General features: G+C 42.8%; 1 protein-coding gene across 2 annotated transcripts in view; it reads left to right on the forward strand.

Annotated features, from left to right (window-relative positions):
* PSEN1 (presenilin 1) overlaps window positions 8,988-19,609 on the forward strand; it is an 89,706-nt gene continuing 79,084 nt past the window's right edge. The window contains exon 1 of one of the 2 annotated variants that reach the window (XM_005666340.3): window positions 8,988-9,136. The gene's annotated coding sequence lies outside the window, so the exon portion shown is untranslated. 2 annotated transcript variants of the gene reach the window in all.

Consider the following 19,609-nt stretch of genomic DNA (forward strand, 5'->3'; position numbering starts at 1 on the left):
TATACGCTGGCATATTCTAGTGTGAGGATGAATATACCTAAGAAATTTTTTACTAAATTGCTTAAACTTTCTGGGTTGTCTTTACCATTTGCCCATAGATTAATTACAATTTGGAAACCTTAGTTAATCCATGTTGCCTATTCAATTTGATATAAAATGACATGAAAGTCTTGATGTGGCAGTTAAGGAAACCAACATGTTTTGCCTCAGTTGACCCTATAAATAAAATAATTTTATATGTGTACATCTGTCTACAAGAAGAAAGTAGTTTTTCTCAAACTTTAACATGCACCTGAATCACGTGGGGGATCCTGTTAAAATGCATACTTAGTAGGGCTAGAGTGGGTCTGAGATTTTGCTTTTCTGACCAGCGTCCACATGATGCCAGTGCTAATCCACCCAAGGACTACCTTGAGGTACTCAGTACTTTTTTTTTTTTTTTTGTCTTTTTGCCATTTCTTGGGCCGCTCCTGCAACATATGGAGGTTTCCAGGCTAGGGGTCTAATCAGAGCTGTAGCTGCCAGCCTATGCCAGAGCCACAGCAACGCGGGATCTGAGCTGCGTCTGCAACCTACACCACAGCTCACTGCAACGCTGGGTCGTTAACCCACTGAGGAAGGGCAGGGATCGAACCCACAACCTCATGGTTCCTAGTCGGATTCGTTAACCACTGCGCCATGATGGGAACTCTGGTACTCAGTACTTACTGGCATTTTATCCTGACAGACTGTACAAATGGAGCTTTTTTTAAAAGTAGATTTTAAAGAGAAATTTTTGTTTACACCACAGCGATAGCAATGTGGGATCTGAGCTGTGTCTGCGACCTACACCACAGCTCATAGCAACTCCGGATCCTTTAACCCACTGAGTGAGGCCAGGGATCGGAGCCATGTCATCATTAATACTAGTTGGGTTTGTTACTGCCGAGCCACAATGGCAACTCAAGGAAAACATTTGAGGCAAATGAGTTATTTATGTTTATAAAGTAATCTTCCAAAAATGGTCCCTGAGAACAACCCCAATATTCTAAGTTTTATTCCCTGACAGCCCCTGCACTTCTTTTCCTTTGAGAACTTTGTTGTTACTCTGAATCTTATCATAGCGCTTCCTGATAAACTTTATGTGGCAGTAGAGGCTGATGATTATTATTATTTTTTTTTTTTTGATGATTATTTTGTAGAGAGTGCTATTTCAGGTACTAATCAGGCAAGCATACTAGATGTGGTGGGCTGATTGAGAAAGCAGTGAGAGTCCAATTGGACTAACACTGTAGTCATTTTTTTCTCCTTTATTATAAAAATTTTAAATGTAAATAAACGTAAGCAGGTATGCAATGTGTACACGAGGCTATTTATTTACCCAGCTCTTAGATAAGTTCTAAGAATGTTTCCATTTTCTACCCCAAATCTGCTGAAAGGTTTTATATCAATATGTTTACACATTTTTCCAGGTCATATTTCAGCTTTCTGTTAATATGAAACTGAGAAATTGCTTTGCTTAGCAAAAGATAGTGAAATTGAGTTTCCTTTGTGGCACAGCAGAAAGAGTCCAACTAGGATCCATGAGGTTGCGAATTCAATCTCTGGCCTTGCTCAGTGGGTTAAGGATCTGGTACTGCCGTGAGCTGTGGTGTAGGTGGCAGACGTGGCTCGGATCTTTCGTTGCTGTGGCTGCTGTAGGCCAGCAGCTGTAGCTCTGATTTGACCCCTAGCCTGGGAACCTCCATATGCCTCGGGTGCAGCCCTAAAAGGCAAAAAAAAAGGATAGTGAAATTGATTTGTGAATGCCACTGACTGTAAAGGGTATTAGAAGGATTCCAAAATAGGCAGTCTCAGTGTCAGGGAGAAAACTAGGGGGATTCACACATACATAGTTTAAACCCAAAAACTATTACGATTATATTCATACCATAGACCAATGTGAGCTTATTTTTGATAAACTGGTAGATTTTTTTGAAATGTAATTATTGTTAGATTGTTGAAATGTTTTTATTTGCATTTGAATGTTTACATTTTCATGTTTATTTAATTGACAGATTCTTTGTCATTCTCATTTTATTTGACTCATTGAAGGCTAAATTAGGAATGGCTGTCTAAAATGCCCAGGAAGAAAAGATAACTTCTATAAACAAAAATGAATAAAAATTCTTCTCAAGCCATATTGTTTGAATTAAATGACTTTTCAAGTCTGCCTACTCTTCCACATCGTGTATTAACTAGATGGATGACTTAGTTTCTCTTGCACCGAGTGATAATAAGCAGGTAACCCTTTCTTCTTTCTGTGTATAACAGCCATTGAAGCACACTTAATAAGTGCCATTCAAGTTATAAGCTAAGTGGAGTGGTAGACAAGATCCTTCTAGTAGCTGACAGTCTTGAAGTAGAGAAGAAACAATGAGAGGGTCATTAATAAATCGAATACCATATGAACTATCAAACTTGATGAGCTAACTTCAGGAAGCATCTTAGCAGAGGGAGTAACATGTGAAGGGGACCTTAGAGATCACACAGTCTCTCTTGCTTTTTAGGGCTGCATCTGAGACATGGAGGTTCCCAGGCTAAGGATCTAACTAGATCTACAGCTGTTGCTGTCCTACAACACAGCAACTCGGGATCAGAGCCACATCTGTGACCTACACCACAGCTCACTGGATCCTTAACCCACTGAGCGAGGCCAGGGATCGAACCTCCAACCTCATGGTTCCTAGTTAAATTCGTTTCTGCTGCGCCAATGCAACACTGCTGCAGTGTTCTCTACATGGGGTAGTTAGAGGTCTGCTTATTGGATTCTGATTCATGACCTAGGTCTGCACAATCAAGGTTTTAAATTTATTAAAATATACAACTTAGTTTTTCACACTAACCATGTTTCAAAAGTTCAGAAGTCACGTGACTAACTTGAATTTAAAAATCCAGTTTTGTTGCAATGTTTGTATTTCAAGTGCTCAACAGCCATGTAGCTAATGGCTACCAATACTAAATGAACATTGCAGATTAAAGAACATGCTAATTGTAGAAAATTCTATTGGCTAGGTATGGTCTAAATGCTAATACCCACCTTAGAGCAGAGGAAAGTTCTTGTTAGTAAAGTTCCCCCATGGGAAGCATTTTTAGAAAAACTTTGTTGAAGCAAAATGTATTGCGAATTAAAAAATAGCTCTAGGAGTTTCCACTGTGGCGCAACAGGATCTTGAGATCGGTAACATTTCCGCAGCTCCAGGGTGCAGGTTGGATCCCCAGCCCTGCACAGTGGGTTAAAGTATCTGGCATTGCCACAGTTGTTGTGTAGGTTTGACCCCCGGCCTGGGAACTTCCATGTCCTGCTGGGAGGCCAAAAAATAAATAAATAAAAAATTTTAAAAGCTTAAAAAAAAATCTAAATAGGAGTTCGCTGGTGGTGCAGCAGGTTAACGGTCTGGGGTTACCATTTCTGTGGCTCTAGTAACAGCTGTGGTGCAGGTTTGATCCCTGGCCTGGGAACTTTAGCATGCCATAGGCAGCAGCCCCCTCCCCCTGCACCAATCTAAATTATTTTTCCGGTTTTTGTTTTTGGGTTTTTTTTTTTCCCCTAATAACAAAAGCAAAAACCATTGAACACTTAACATTGTAGAATCTAGAACTATGAAAGTTCATTTTTTTCCTGCCAATTTAAAAACATTGGCCAATTGGCGTTCCTGTTGGTGGGCTAAGGATCATGAACTGTGGTGTAGCTCTCAGACGTGGCTCAGATTCCAAATTGCTCTGGCTGTGGTGTAGGCTGGCAGCTATAGCTCCAATTCGACCCCCTGGCCTGGGAACTTCCATATGCTGAGCTTGCGGCCCTAAAAAGACAAAAACAATAAATAAAAATGAAGTTTTTTTGTTTTTTACTTTTTAGGCCTGTACCTGTGCACATGGAAGTTCCCCAGCTAGGGGTCAAATTGGATTTGTACCTGCCAGCCTACACCACAACCACAGCAATGCCAGATACAAACTGTGTCTGCCATCTACACCACGGCGCTGGGCAACACCAGATCCTTAACCCACTGAGCACTGACCCGGTTTGAAGCCTGCTGATCCACAATAGGAACTCCTTGAAATACATACTATTTTTTGTTGTTGTTGTTGTCTTTTTAGGGCTGCACCCATGACATATGGAGGTTCCCAGGCAGGGGTGGGAATCAGAGCTGTAGCCACAGCCGCAGCAACGCCAGATCCAAGCCAAGTCTGAGACCTATGCCACAGCTCAATGCCACACCGTATCCTTAACCCACTGAGCGAGGCCAAGGATCAAACCAGTGTCCTCATGATGCTAGTTAGATTCATTTCTGCTGAGCCATGACGGGAATTCCTGAAATATATTCTTGAGGCGAGTTTTTTAAAAAGAGGGTCTAGTTTCTTTGTAAAGAAGGAAAATAGATTTAATAAAATACAGCTCTTCCTCGGTACTGCCTGCAGAGGTGGCAGCCATCTCTCACTTGGCATCCTGGTCACTCCCAGACACACCTCATGAAGCCCAAGAGCATCAAAAAGAGGATCAGGAAGTCCATCCAGCACCAGACTGATGTGAAGTTAGGTGAAACTGGTGGAAACCCAGAGGCATTGACAACAGGGCTTGTAGAAGGTTCAAGGGCCAGATTTTTCTTTTTTTTTTTTTTTTGCCTTTTTAGGGCTATACCCAAGACATGTGGAGTTTCCCAGGCTAGGGGTCAAATCGGAGCTGTAGCTGCCAGCCTATGCTACAGCCACAGCAATGCCAGATCCGAGCCACGTCTGCGACCTACACCACAGCTCACGGCAACGCCAGATCCTTAACCCACTGAGTGAGGCCAGGGATCGAACCTGCATCCTCATGAGTACCACTCAGATTCGTTTCTGCTGAGTCATGACAGGAACTCCCAAGGGCCAGATTTTGATGCCTAATATTTGTAATGGGAGCAACAAGAAAACAAAGCATATGCTGCCCAGTGGCTTCCAGAAGTTTCTGGTATACAATGTAAAGGAGCTTGACGTGCTGCTGATGTGCAACAAATCTTACTATGCTGAGATTGCTCATAAATTCTCTTCCAAGAACCACAAAGCCATGTGGAGAGAGCAGCCCAGTTGGCTATCAACTTCACCAATCCCTGTGCCAGCCTTCACAGCAAAGAAAATGGACAGGAGTTCCAGTTGTGGCTCAGCAGTCAAGAGCCCACTAGTATCCACGAAGATGCTGGTTTGATCCCCAGCTCCAGAGAGTTAAGGATCCGGCATTGCCACAAGTTGTGGTATAAGTCGCAGATGTGGCTGGGATCACACGTTGAAATGAATAGACAGGTCATGAGCACATTGTATCTGTGTTAATAAAACCATGAAACGAAAAGTAACAAAATTAAATATTGACAGACATACAGAACTGAAGACTAAAAATACAAGATGAGTAATAAGAAAGCCAGCCCTTCATCTTGAGCTGTCCCAGTCTGAGACAGATTCTTGCAAAAAATTAAAATAATTTGAGAGCTAGTAAGATAGAATGTGGCCAACCACCCAGCCCTGATATCTCATATATCCTTCTTCTTTATTCCCATAGTGAACAGGGCAATGACGATGTGTAAATAAAGCAAACTACTTTTATGTGGAAAGTGTTAATAAACTGGATTGCCTTGCAGTTAAAGAATTGGCTTTGATCCTGACTTTATGGACTTGTGACTAATGACTGCTCTCACTTCTCTAGTCCCAAACAGCTCCTCTCCCCAAGTAGTTATAACAGGTCCAGCACCCTGGATTTCTCATCTGCTTCATCTCTCACTCACTATTAAGTTTTGCCACCATTTATTTTGTCCTTTGTTTCTCCATTCCTACTCCTATATTCTAAACACTTCTGGGAAAAATGTACATGCATCACTGCAGATAGTTTGGACCCTCAGTACTGTTTTTCTCATTCTTTTACTGAACTTTAGTACTTAACCATAAACACTGCAGCTTTTACTGTTCTCAAACCTCTAGTGCTGCGGTAGGTAGCTATGAATGAGTAAAAGTCATTTGACTTTCCCCCTTACTTAGTAAGTAACTCAAGGTTAACAAAACCTTAAGTTGAATAAAGTCATTTAGACACATTGTCTCCAGTTGTCGTTCTTTGCTTTACAATGGCATACATCATAATGTAATTATGCTTTCTGCAATTAATTATAGGTACTCCACTCATTTTATCCAGAAGACCTCTCCCACTCCACTGGCTCTAGCTTCTAACTACAGTTTGCAGTTTCTTTTTTATTTTTGTCTTTTTTAGGGCCACACCCATGGCATATGGAGGTTCCCAGGCTAGGGGTCTAATCGGAACCTGTAGCTGCTGGCCTAAGCCACAGCCACAGCAATTCGGGATCCAAATCGCATCTGCAACCCACACCACAGCTCACAACACCAGGTCCTTAACACACTGAGCAAGGCCAGGGATAGAACCTGCATCCTCATGGATGCTAGTCAGATTTGTTTCTGCTGTGCCACAAACACAGATGGGAACATCCCAGTTTGCACTTTCTTGAGTCTTGCTCAGGTGTTTTCATTATCTTTCTTCCTCCAGGCTGGAATAAGTTTTAAAGAACACAGAAACTTAGGTCCTCTTCTTTTCACTACACTGGAGATTCCACAAAAAGTAGCTTATAGTTATATGTGCCCTCCAAATTTCTCAAGTCTCATTTAATGTTTATATTGGTCCATTCCACTGGTGACTTGTGATAGCCTGAGACTCTGGCTTTGTAAAAGCCACACCCTAGTTTCTACCTTAGTACTACAGACATTGCTGTTGGGGGACTCTTCTTCCTTGGTGTCTAGGGTGTCATTTTAGCCTTGTTCCTCTAGTCATTCCCAGTATCTTTTTCTTGGTTCCTAGTGCTTTCCTGGTTTCTATACTCCGTGAAAATGTGAAGAAGTACGGAAACGCGGAGGAAATTTTCTGTAGTCCAGTTATTCAGTCACCGGCTGCTGTTTTAACCATTGGTATTTCTTATTTGTGGGAATGTGTTTTGACATATGCATAAATCTTATGTCTCTATTTTTTTAAATTTAATAGGATGGGAAGGTTTCTGTTACATATAATCTTCATAAACAATTTTAATGACATTCAGTGAAGGAGATGAGTGATGATTTATTGCAGAACTTTTTAGCATTCCAATTTTTGCTGTTAGTAATACTCCAAGAACTTTTTTTTTTTTTTTTTTTTTTTTTTTTTTTTGCTTTTTAGGGCAGCACCCGTGGCATGTGGAGGTTCCCAGGCTAAGGGTTGAATCAGAGATACAGCTGCTGGCCTACAGCCACAGCCGCAGCAACACATGGCTGCAACCTACACCACAGCTCACGGCAATGCTGGATCCTTAATCCACTGAACGAGGCCAGGGATCGAACCCATGTCCTCATGGATCCTAGTTGGGTTTGTTAACTGCTGAGCCATGATGGAAACTCCCATCCAAGAACATCTTTGTACAAAATTTTTGTATTAGGATTGTTTGTCAGAATAGTTTACCAGCATATTTATTTATTATTTTTGTCTTTTCTAAGGCTGCACCTGTGGCACATGGAGGCCGCCGGCCTACTCCACAGCCACAGCAACTCGGAATCCGAGCCTCGTCTTTGACCTACACCACAGCTCGTGGCAACGAAGGATCCTTAACCCACTGAGCAAGGCCAGGGATCAAACCTGCAAACTCATGGTTCCTAGTTGGATTCATTAACCACTGAGCCACAACAGGAACTCCCATCCAAGAACATCTTTGCACAAAATTTTTGTATTAGGGTTGTTTCTAAGAATAGTTATCTAGCATTTTTAGACTTTCTATTCACATTCTAGATTGCATTCAAAGAGATTGAACTAGTTCACAAATAAATGGATTTTAGCTTATGCTTGAAATGTTTTGAGCTGTTTTGTGTGCTAGTCATTGTTTTCAGCACTTGCAGGCAAACAAACAGGCAAAAATTCCTATCCTTGTGAAGTTTAGGGAAGGAAGGGGTAGATGAGGACTTAAAAAAATATTTTGGGGAGGGTATCAACCTTTTTATTTTCCCAACTTTCCCTGTGAATGGAAAAACTTACTACTGCTACTTGTGTTCTTCAATATGAAGTTGTATGTAAAACCTATTTAAGTCCAATCATGTATTTGAAGGGGGCAGGAATAAGAGGGGGTTTGGGAATTGATGCTCTAGGAATAAGGAAGGTTATCTTGGGGGAAGAATTTAAAAGAAAGAATCTCATTGGCCATGTTTTTGATTTCACTTTCAATTTTCTGATTACCTGTGAATTTGAACATTTCTCCTTTGTTCATAGTTGGTTTTACGTGATAGTATTCACTGTTCACTTTTAGCTTTCAGATGAGTATGTGTGTGATATGCTGCTTAAGGAGTTATTAATACTCTTTTTATAGTCATTTGAATGGATAGCTGGCAGATGTAAAAATCAACCCTCTTTGAGCAATTCACTGTGTACCAGATACTCTGTTAGGGTTTGAGATTACAAAAATAAGAGAATTTATGCTGTCTGAAAGCTTACCATCTGGGAAAACTGGTGCCTAAACTTGGAGCCCAAGATCCCAGACAATGTTTCTTTAAAATGCAGTTTCTCACACACCAAAACTTTGGATTTGTTAGGGAGGGGTGGAGGGCACAGGTGTTTACAATTTAAATTAGCATCCTTTGATTGTGGTGCTGCTGATTGTCACTGAGAAACACCGTACAAATAGGTACTACAGAGAAAGGAAACATTAGATTTAAGATGCCATCACTTGTAGGCTTGGAGAAGCACGCACTGGGTCCACTGTACATAGATTTTGATCCTCAGCTCAAAGAGTCGTTTCAGAGTCCTGATAACCTCATACCGGCAAAGGCACTCTGTCAGAGGTCCCTCAGGTCGGAAGGCAAACTGGAGCGCAGTCTTCTCAAATCCAGCTCACCACTGGAAGCCCCACCTCCTTCCTCTGGGCCCCGCCCCCGCCAGTGGTCCCTTCAGGCTCCACCCCTCGGCGGGCTGGCCCCCAACGACGCCAGAGCCGGAAGTGACGACACCAGCGAAGCCTTTTGGGCGGGGCCTGGACTGGCTGCTCCAAAGGCTGGGATTTCACATCGGAAACAAAACAGCGGCTGCTGGGGAAGGGACCTGGGCTGCGAGAGGTGGCGGCTGCGACGAGAAAGAGTAAGTGCGCGCTGGGGAGGTGGGGAGAGGAACGCGCCCCTCATCGAGTGCCGATAGGGGCGGACGCGGGCAGGGCCCGGCCTTTTGTCGCCGCCCGGGCCGCTGAGCCGGTGTCCTCGAGGATGAAGAGCGGGGCGCGGCCGGGCAGGGACCCAGGAACCCTGTGTGGGGAACGAGAAGGGGCGGCCCGTTTCCGTGATCGGTTGAAGAGAGATTCTCCTTCTAACCCTTGGTCCGGAAGTGCTGGTTTCCCGAAGACCTCTCAGGGCGCAGGTGCCTTGGGCTGGGATTGAACGTTTTGCCTGGAGTGTAGCGGGAGAAAGAGGAAGCGCCTTGCGCTAGACCTGGTTGAGCAACTGGTGAAACTCCGCGCCTCATGCCCTGAGTGTGTTCTCGTCCAGGAGCAGCGAGTGGCATTCAGGGCTAGGGCTAAGTTCCCTCTGTCTCAGTTCGGGGCGGAAAACAGGCTCGGATGCTTTTGCCTTGGTCGAGACTGTCAGGAGGCATGTATGTCCAGTGCTTTTCATGGATTATAGATACTTGGCGTTGTCATACCGCTCAGATTCCTTTTAAATATTTGTTTCTCTTGTAGGAAAGTAACTTTATATTTTTAAAAGCATTGCTCACCCACTTTGGACAAGATGAATAAAGTGTTCAAGGTTTATTATGGGAGATAAGGATAGTATGCGAATGACTGTATTGGCAGAGCACATTGTAAGTCATAATATTCTCTGAAGTTTGAGGCACGTAAAGATTACATTTAGTTAAGGACATCTTGTTATTTGAGTTATCTTTTTCAGTGGAAAGGTTTTCACCCTCGGAGTTGAAGTGAGGAGGGCATTATATCAGAGTGTACTACGCACAGGGGCCCTCTGGATCCTAAGGATCCAGTGACCCAGTCGGCACATTAAATAGCTGTTATGAAGGAGGATTAAACGGGAAAGTATATTGGAGCCTGTTGCATTTGGCTGATTTCTGTCACCTGCAAAAGCCAATTTCAGTTCTCCTTAACTCACCTGGCAGTTCAGCCAATTTAAGCCCCCTCCCACCTCCATTTAATAGCAAGCCCTTAACACTGAAAAAGAAGCCTATTTATTGAGTGCATGGATTCCTTCACCTTTACCCTTCCCCAAAATAGTATTTTTCCATTCCTCTACTTCTGGTGCTTGAGTAGGTATGTACCATTATTTTGGGTACACTTTCCTTTGAATGGATGTGATCTCTTGCTGAATTTCAAGTTAATGGCTGCCCCAGTCCTTGACTGCTGCATGAATTTCCATTTGGGGAGAACTGGAGGATTGGAATTGGTCTCTGAAAATCACTCTAGCAGGAAAGATATAATATTTGTCTGTCACCAAGGTCCGTGAGGTCTGCTTCCTTTCAGATCCAGTTCCCTCTCCCACCACTGTTAAACAGATTGTAGGGAGAGACTTTCAGAGTCCACTCTTTCTTGTGGTAGATGCCAGGCAGATTTGGAAGGTATTTTGGGCTTTGCTTAAAGTAGTTTTGTGATAAGAACTTTGCTTTAGGCATGCTAATCTGATAGCAGGGGCTACAATAGTTAAGAGATTTGAGATGACTTTTCCATAATCCAGATGAGATATAGTGACAGTTTGAACTTTGGTGGTAGCAGAGGCTTGGAAAGGAGGAAAAGTATGAAGAAGACATGGGGAGAATTTGAAGAGGAATTTGGAGAATGAGGCAGATAATCACAGGAATAAGTTAGGAGCAAAGAACTAGTCCAGAGAGGAAGATGAGGAAGTGGCTTGAAAGTATCACTTTTGAAGTGTCAGCAGTTGAAAACATCCTGTGGACAGGCCTAGAGCTGTAAACATGAATCGCTTAAATAGACTTATTGGTCGATGTTGGAGTAGTAGAGGAGATGCCTAAGGAAAGGAGAGGGACAAGGAGATCCAGGCAGATCCTTAGGAACACTTACAATGAGGGAGCGGAAGAGGATGAGGAATCAGCTGAGAAGATTGAGTGATGGAAGGAGAACCTCCGTAGTGCAGTGGCACAAAAACCCAGGGAGGGAAGCTTCAGGAAGGAAAAGGTTGTCAGGGATTTTCAGTATTAAGCCTGTTCCTGTTTTCTGTTCAGGAAAAAGAACTGAATTGAAGCTCTAGAACAGTACTATCCAGTAGAAACATAATGTGAGCTGCAAAGGCTAATTTTAAATTTTCTAATGAGCAAAATTTTTTAAGATAGAAATAGGTAAAATTAATTTGAATAATGTATTTTATATCCCCCAGGACATCTAAAATATGTTTATTTCAGAGTTCCCTTGTGGTACAACAGATTAAGGATCCAGTGTTGTCACTGCAGCAGTTCGATCCCTGGCCTGGGATCTTCCACAGGTCATAGGCATGGCCAAAAAAATTAAAATATTTTTATTGCAACATGTAATTAATAAAAAAAAAAAATAGGGAGTTTCTGTTGTGGCTCAGCAGGTTAAGAACCCGACCAAATGTCCGTTGGAATGTGGGTTTGATCCCTGGCCTAGCTGAGTGTGTTGAGGATCCAGCATTGGGACAAGCTGCAGTGTAGGTCGCAGATGCAGCTTGGATCTGGCGTTGCTGTGACTGTGGCGTGGGCCGGCGGCTACAGCTCCCATTTGACTCCTAGCCTGAGAACGTCCATAAGCTGTAGGTGAGCCCTAAAAAAAAGAAAAAAGATTGTCTGTCTTCCCCTCTAGATTGTAAATTCTGTATGTAAAGAGAAGCATCATCTGATTCAGTAGCATCCTTGGTGTTTGGTTATACAGAAGAAACCCAATAAGTATTGATTAAAGGGTATTAATGTTTGGTTTTCACAGTGCCTTGTATGAGAAGATGCAAGAATTGCTGAGTATAAACAATGATTTGCAGATTAATTAGGTGTGACTAATCATTTTTTTCATTAAAGACTAGTTCTATTCTACCCATTTCCACAACAAATTTGATACAGTGATGTGGGGGTAATTATATCTTCCATGTAGAGTTTTTGAAATTAAATTTTGGGGGAAAGATTCTTTATAATTATATAAGTAATAATCAGGACCATGGTCCCATATCCATAATTCTCAAATCCAAAAGCTCCTGAAAAAACCTAAGGGCTTTTCATGTTAATTTGACAGCAAAACCCAACCTGAACTTATTTGTATAGTTTAAGACTACTTGGAGTTCCCATTGTGGCTCAGCAGTAACCAACCTGACTAGTGACCATGACGATGTGGTTCAATCCCTGGCCTTGCTCACTGTGTTAAATAGCCGGCGTTGCCCTGAACTGTGGTGTAGGTCGCAGACTTGGCCTGGATCCTGCGTTGCTGTGCCTGTGGTGTAGGCTGGCAGCTGCGATTCGACCCCTAGCCTGGGAGCTTCCTGTGGCCCTATTAAAAAAAAAAAAAAAAAAAAAGACTACTTATATATTTCACTATATATCTCTTAATGCATTTTATTTTGTGGTTCTATCCAGGACCCTGTTGGAGCGTTATAAAATGTGGTATTTGCAGAATTCCCTGGTGGCCTAGCATTAAGGATTGGTTAAGGATTTGGCTTGTCACTGCTGTGACTCATGTTTGAGCCCTGGCGTGGGACCTTGCATGTGACACAGGCATGGCCAACAAATTAAAAAACAAAACGTGGTATTTGTGTCATGTTACCTTTATGAAATCCCCAAAAATATATAAATTCTAAGCATATTTGGTTCTAAGGGTTTTAGATAAAGGATTCTGGAATTGTAAGTCTTTGTTCATTTTATAAATTGCATCTTCTGAGCCCACATAACCATGCTTATTTAAAAACAACTATGATAACTACATCATAGACCTTCCCCACACTCAGTGCTTTAAGAGCATTAGCTCTCCCTCTGCTTAGAGCTGTAGGTCTGTGGATCAGCGAGGGCAGTCCTGCTTTGTCTTGTTCTCTGGCCCAGGCTGGGAGGGGCAGTGGCTACCCAGAGTAAGTTCTTCTTGAGGCAGCAGCAGAAGCCAAGAAGGCAAGACCACCTGCACAAGCACAGTTTAACTGTCCATTTGTACCATGTCTGCTAAGATCCCTTCCACCAAAGCAAGTCTATAAGATTGTGCCCAAAGACATGGTGTGGGTAGTAGACTGCACCCACTGTGAGGCCCAAATAAGTCGTAGGGCCAAGCTCACCATCACTGAAGAGAAGTATATTCTCTCCTTGGGGATGCTAGGGCAGGGAGTGACTATTTGCTGAATAATAATCTGATCTACCACAGATGGTTCACAGAAGTAGAGTGGGAAGGAAGGAGGAAAAAAAATCACCAAATAGGATGTATCACTCTCCTTGCTCTTTTTAGGGCCTACCACTTTCACAAAGCCTCTTTTAGGGCTAGGGAAATTATTTGCTCCTAGTCCCTTCAAATTCTGAGGGTCTTTCTGGGATGTATTCCTGAAATTTTTAATTAATTTCAAATTTTTAGATTAATTTTAATTACAGAATACAGTTTGGAGATAGTTACATTTATTGTTTTCAAAAGATATGAACTTTTGAAAACTTAGAGGAATTCCTGTAATGGCTCAGCAGGCTGGGGACTTGATGTTGTCTCTGTGAGGATGGGCATTCGATATCTGGCCTGGCTCAGTGGGTTAAGGATCCGGTGTTGCCACAAGCTGTGGCATAAGTTGAAGATGTGGCTCAGATCCAGTGTGACCGTGGCTGTGGTGTAGGCCAGCAGCTGTAGCCCTGATTCAGCCCCCAGCCCAGGAACTTCTATATGCCACAGGTGCGGCCCTAAAAAGAAAAAACAAAAAAACAAAAACAAAACTTAGAGGCTCTCCTAGCACATCATTACGATCAGAATTTGGACTGCCTGTCCTGGAAGAAGCTGTCAAAGTAATACCGGGGTTGATTAAATATTTTCGTGGCAAAACAATACATCACAAGTTCATTTGGCACTTGAAAACTTTCTGGCATTAAAAAAGTTCTTTAGGGGAGTTCCCGTCGTGGCACAGTGGTTAACGAATCCGACTAGGAACCATGAGGTTTCGGGTTCGGTCCCTGCCTTTGCTCAATGGGTTAAGGATCCGGCGTTGCCGTGAGCTGTGGTGTAGGTTGCAGACGCGGCTCGGATCCCGCGTTGCTGTGGCTCTGGTGTAGGCTGGTGGCTACGGCTCCGATTCGACCCCTAGCCTGGGAACCTCCATATGCTGAGGGATTGGCCCAAAGAAATAGCAAAAAGACCAAAAAAAAAAAAAAAAAAAAAAAAAAAGTTCTTTGGGGAATTCCTGCTCTGGCACAGGGGTTAAGAATCTGACGGCAGTGGCTTGGGTCACTGTGGAGGTGTCGGTTCAATCCCAGGCCCTGCGCAGTGTGGGTTAAGGCTAAGGCGTTGCCTCAGCTGTGTCCTAGGTCACAGCTGTGGCTCTTATTCAGTCCCTGGGCCCGGAACTTCCATATGTCATGGGTGAGGCCATTTAAAAAAAAAAAAAAGTGCTTTGGGTGGTTTTCTAAGCCAAAGAGAGACTAGAATCATGAAAATAAGCCACAAGCCCTTTGTGTTGGGAGGATCATGACAAAAAAACCTCATGAAGGTGTTTGTTTCTATGGAGTACAAACTTTATTTATGTTAATCACTGCGAGTGAAGATGGAGAATCGTATCAATAATTAACTAAGCACGCTATAAGAGTTTGAGGTTTACTTGGAGCTCCCGTTGTAGCTCAGTGGTTAACGAATCTGACTAGGAACTATGAAGTTTCGGGTTCCATCCCTGGCCTTGCTCAGTGGGTTAAGGATCCAGTGTTGCCGTGAGCTGTGGTGTCTTTCGCAGACGTGGCTTGGATCCTGCGTTGCTGTGGCTCTGGTGTAGGCTGGCAGCTGTGGCTCTGATTCGACCCCTAGCCTGGGAACCTCCATATGCTGCAGAAGCGGCCCTAGAAAAGGCAAAAAGACCAAAAAAAAAAAAAAGAGTTTGAGGTTTGCTTGTTACTTTGGGATGTAGTGAAAGACAGAAATGTACTTTTTAAAAAAAGATTTTATTGTAGTATAGTTACAGTTTTATGTTAGTTTCAGAAATGTACTTTTCTGTTGGTGTTTCCTTATACAGGATTTTTAATTAGTTTCTTTTGGAGATTCTAAACATTGCTTCTGTCATACTTTTTGAAGTGCTGATGGATAAAACGTTTTCCGGTTAGAGAGACTTTTTGTTCATAACATCTAAACTGGATGATTTGTATTCTCTTGGGGCTCTTTTTAAGTCTTTGTGTATATAATAGAAAGAAATTGTAGTTGCCCATTAGAGAAGGATTTCTTTTTCCTTTTATCTGATTGAGCAAGTGTCTTTTGAGAAAAAGGAAGTGGATAGCAGTGAATTCCAGTGTTGTGTTTTATTAGTCTCAGAAAATCTGGAGCAAGTGGCCAGAGAGAGAAAACACCAAAAGCTACTTACAGCCCTACTCCCACTCCCTCTGCAATCCAGGCCACATGAAGGAGCCTCACTTCCCACCAGCTATCTTTTCTTATTCTCAGGGCAGTGCTAAGAATGTGAGGTCCACTCCTGTCTTTTGCCACGCTGCTGGGGTCGTTGGCCTGCTCCATGCAGGCATCAATTGTTTTCAACTGTTGCTGGACCAGAATCAAATCTGGCTTTGCCTGCCCCTTTCTTTGTACCAACAATGTTTGTTTGTTCACTAGGCCTGACTGAAGACCTAGCTAGCTAGCCCCACTGCCTGCCCCTGCTTCCTACTGAGCTCCCTGTAAAGAGCAGCTCTTTCAAGGAGGATTACCCTGCAGTAGTGTGGTCTTCAACGCATCAGTGGAGGCATGAGCTTTCTCCGGGTGAACTGGCAAAGACCCGTGCTGGGTATTAGAAGATCTGTGTTCTGCAGCTGATGTTACTTGCCATATTATTCTGCACTGGCAAATTTTTTTCACCTTTCCTGGGCCTTAGTGTTTCACATGTAAATACAGATATGTCTTTGAAATATAGTAGGTCCTGTCCCTCAATATCTGAGGGTGGAGGCGGAGGGGTAGAGGAGAAAGTGGTTCCAGGACTCCCACCATCCCCCACCCCCAAGGATACCAAAATTCTCAGATGCTTAGGTCCCTTATATGAAATGGCATAGTTTTTGTATACGATCTACACGCTTTCTCCTATATACTTTAAATCGTCTCTACGTTACTTATAATACCTAATACAATGAAATGATATAAATATAGTGTAAATGCTATTGGAATTATTTGCTGGCACAAGCAAATTTAAGTTTTACTTTTTGGAACTTTCTGGATTTTTTTTTCAAATATTTTTGATTTGTGGTTGCTGGAATCTGTGTCAAGTGTGTTATTGGGATATGTTAAAATGACAACTGTATTATTGATGATTCTTACAAGATTTGTCTAAGTAAGTTCCAGTGTGATAACCAGTTTGTGTGGTTTCTTATAATAGCTGAACGTATCTTACAAGCATAAGGCTAATAATAGAAACTACTCAAATTAAAACAACCAGATTCTCATTATAGCTTACCTTAAAAAAAAAATACTGGGACTGTATGTCAGTGCTTTTGGCACTTCAGTTTTTAATTTCTAGTTAGACTAGTTATTGAAGTTTAAGATCTCATTTACTAGTAATACATTTTTTTTAAAAGATCTCATTTACATCACACAGTAGTTTGATTAGTAATAAAAATCAGCTCAGTGTATCTTTTTTGGGGGGGAGGTTGTTTGTTTTTGTTTTCCTCTGCGGCATGTGGAGGTTCCCAGGCTAGGGGTCGAATTGGAGCTGTAGCTACTCGTCTACACTACAGCCACAGCAACGCCAGATCTGAGCTGCGTCTGTGACCTACACCAGAGCTCACGACAATGCCAGATCCTCAACTCACTGAGCAAGACCAGGGATCGAACCCGCAACCTCACCATTCCTAGTTGGATTCATTTCTGCTGCACCACGACGGGAACTCCCAGCTCAGTGTATCTTAATGCTCACTGTTGTAAGCTCTTAAAGGGCAGAGATGAAGTTTTGCATAGAGGCAACATAGTGTAATCCATAAACCTTTGCTTTGCTTCTTTGCTTTCTGGATGTGACCTGGAGCAAGTTAGTGAGCTTCTGTGTGCCACATGGTTTTCATCTGTAAAATGGGTAAAATGAATGTAATTAATTAAATCCTCTCTTTGAGTTTTGATGTAAGTAGACAGCCAGTAGACTCCTATTTAGTGAGTGGGTAACACTTTTCTTCTGCTTCTGTCTTACCTGTAAATGAACTACATTTTACTTACTTTGTATTCATTTTGCATGCATTGCCTTTTCCTTTTTTTTCTTTTTTGGCTGTGCTGCACCATATGAAATTCCTGGGCCAGGCCATAGTTGTGACCTGCGTCAAAGCTGCAACAACACAAGATCCTTTAACCCACTGTGCCAGAACTGGGATTGAACCTGCATCCTGGCGCTGCAGAAACGCCACGGATCCCATTGTGCCGTGGCGGAAACTCCTGTGTTGCCTTTTCTTCCCTTATGTTTGTTTCATTTGGCCAACACTGTCTTGTTTACTTGTTTTCTTTCTGAGGGATGGTAAGAGAGTGTCAGTGACAAATTTCTAAGGGTTTTTCTGTAATAGTGAGACTTTTTCTGTTTGCCATCCTGTGGCATTTCTGGGTTAACTGAGGTAGTAGGTGCTGTACTAAAAGTTGTGTAGAAAAGAAGGGAATAATATGTACTCTGCTGCTGATCATTAATGCTACAGCAATGTTAAATTTTCAATTAGATAGTCAACTTTTAAAAATCTAGAAGCAGGAGTTCCCGTCGTGGCGCAGTGGTTAACGAATCCGACAAGGAACCATGAGGTTGCGGGTTTGGTCCCTGCCTTTGCTCAGTGGGTTAACGATCTGGCGTTGCCGTGAGCTGTGGTGTAGGTTGCAGACGCGGCTTGGATCCTGTGTTGCTGTGGCTCTGGCGTAGGCCGGTGGCTACAGCTCCGATTGAACCCCTAGCCTGGGAACCTCCATATGCCGCAGGAGCGGCCCAAGAAATAGCAACAACAACAACAAAAGACAAAAAGACAAAAGGCAAAACAAAACAAACAAAAAAAAATCTAGAAGCAGAAGTATTTACTTTCAGTACTTTGAAAATATAACTGTTCTGTTGGAATCCACTTCCCTTTTGGGTAGGCTAGCATACATATTGCCAAACCCTAAATATAGGTTTGCTGCTACAAAAGTCTATTTGACATTTTTTTTTTTTCTTTTTAGGGCCGCACCTGTGGCATATGGAGGTTCCCAGGCTAGGGTTCGAATCGGAGCTACAGCTGCCGGCCTACACCACAGCCACAGCAACACAGGATCTGAGCCTCATCCGCAACCTAAACCACAGCTCATGGCAACCCTGGATCCTTAAAGTACATAGGAATGTACACAGCTCAGTGAATTTTCACAGACTGAAATCTTTGTAACTAGCACCCAGATCAAGAAACAAAACATTATCAAGCCCCCAAAAGCATCTTATGTACCCCTTTTTAATAAATAAAAATTACATAGAAGTAACTGTCATCTCTATTTGTATTTTTAGTTCATTTAATTAAATTAATTAATTTATTTTTGTCTTTTGTCTTTTTAGGGCCCCACCTGCGGCATATGGAAGTTCCCAGGCTAGGGGCCCAATCAGAGCTATGGCTGCTAGCCTATACCCCAGCCACAGCAACACCAGATCTGAGCCACCTCTTCGGCCTACACCACAGTTCACGGCAATGTCAGACTCTTAACCTACTGAGCAAGGCCAGGGATCAAACCCGAAACCTCATGGTTCCCAGTTAGATTCGTTTCTGCTGCGCCACGATGGGAACTCCTCATTTTATTTTAAAATAAATTTACATTATTATATTTAAAATGGAATAATTATCACTTATTTAGTTAATATTAATTTGCAATCCTCTGATTTCGTGCCAGCTAACTATGGGCTGAAGTTGGAGGGGAGGAGAAAGTTAGGCATGATGTTTAAAAGCTTGGAGAATAGAAAGGAAACCATACTTTGATTAAGAGTTGGTCACGGGAGGAGTTCGCGTTGTAGTACAGTGGAAACGAATCCGACTAGGAACCATGAGGTTGAGGGTTCGATCCCTGACCTTGCTCAGTGAGTTGAGGATCCGGCGTTGCCATGAGCTGTGGTGTAGGTCACAGATGAGACTCGGATCTAGCCGGATCTGGTGTTGCTGTGGCTGTGGTGTAGGCCGGCAGCCATAGCTCAGATTGGACCTGTAGCCTGGGAACTGCCATATGCCGTGGGTGCAGCCCTAAAAGTACAAAAAAAAGAGAGAGACTTTGTCGTGGGAATGTCCCCTTGTGGTGCATTGGAAATGATTCTGACTAGTATCCATGAAGATGCAGGTACGATCCCTGGCCTCGCTCAGTGGGTTAAGGATCCGGCATTGTCCTGAGCTGTGGTGTAGGTTGCAAACTCGACTTGGATCTGGTCTTGCTGTGGCTTTGGTGGCAGTTGTAGCTCTGATATGACCTCTAGCCTGGGAACCTCCATATGCCTCAGG

Source organism: Sus scrofa, chromosome 7, assembly GCF_000003025.6.
Source record: "Sus scrofa isolate TJ Tabasco breed Duroc chromosome 7, Sscrofa11.1, whole genome shotgun sequence".
Lineage (NCBI taxonomy): Eukaryota > Metazoa > Chordata > Mammalia > Artiodactyla > Suidae > Sus > Sus scrofa.